This window comes from Nomia melanderi, unplaced genomic scaffold (assembly GCF_051020985.1).
Source record: "Nomia melanderi isolate GNS246 unplaced genomic scaffold, iyNomMela1 scaffold0014, whole genome shotgun sequence".
Classification (NCBI taxonomy): Eukaryota; Metazoa; Arthropoda; class Insecta; order Hymenoptera; family Halictidae; genus Nomia; species Nomia melanderi.
In genome coordinates this window covers 10,004,581-10,005,535 of record NW_027475130.1, presented here as the reverse complement: position 1 = coordinate 10,005,535, position 955 = coordinate 10,004,581, and positions in this window count along the sequence as shown.

The following is a 955-nucleotide window of genomic DNA, read 5'->3' as shown; positions in this document are numbered from 1 at the left end:
ATCAAAGTGCATTGTCTGTAGGAGGCCCTGGCGCATGAATCTGTGCAGCGGGAACGACCTCGGACCACCAGGGGCCGAGAAAAGCACAGTCTCATGGGGCCGGACTCTCAGGGTCAGGGTAAAATCCAATATATATCTGGTGATATCTCGGGTGCTATTATAGATAGGGCAATAAACCAAAGTGAATTATCTGCAGGAGGCCCTGGCGCATGAATCTGTGCAGCGGGAACGACCTCGGACCACCAGGGGCCGAGAAAACGACCGTCTCATGGGGCCGGACACTCAGGGTCAGTGAAAAATCCAATATATATCTGGTGATATCTCGGGTGCTATTACAGATAGCGCAATACATCAAAGTGCATTGTCTGTAGGAGGCCCTGGCGCATGAATCTGGCCAGCGGGAACGACCTCGGACCACCAACGGCCGAGAGAACCACCGTCTCATGGGGCCGTACACTCAGGGTCGCGGAAAAATACAATATATATCTGGTGATATCTCGGGTGCTATTAGAGATAGCGCAATAAATCAAAGTGCATTGTCTGTAGGAGGCCCTGGCGCATGAATCTGTGCAGCGGGAACGACCTAGGACCACCAGGGGCCGAGACAACCACCGTCTCATGGGGCCGGACACTCAGGGTCAGGGGAAAATCCAATATATATCTGGTGATATCTCGGGTGCTATTACAGATAGCGCAATAAATCAAAGTGCATTGTCTGTAAGAGGCCCTGGCGCATGAATCTGTGAAGCGGCAACGACCTCGGACCACCAGGGGCCGAGAAAACCACCGTCTCATGGGGCCGGGCACTCAGGGTCTGGGGAAAATCCAGTATATACCTGGTGATATCTCGGGTGCTATTACAGATAGCGCAATAAATCAAAGTGCATTGTCTGTAGGAGGCCCTGGCGCATGAACCTGTGCAGCGGGAACGACCTCGGACCACCAGGGGCCGAGA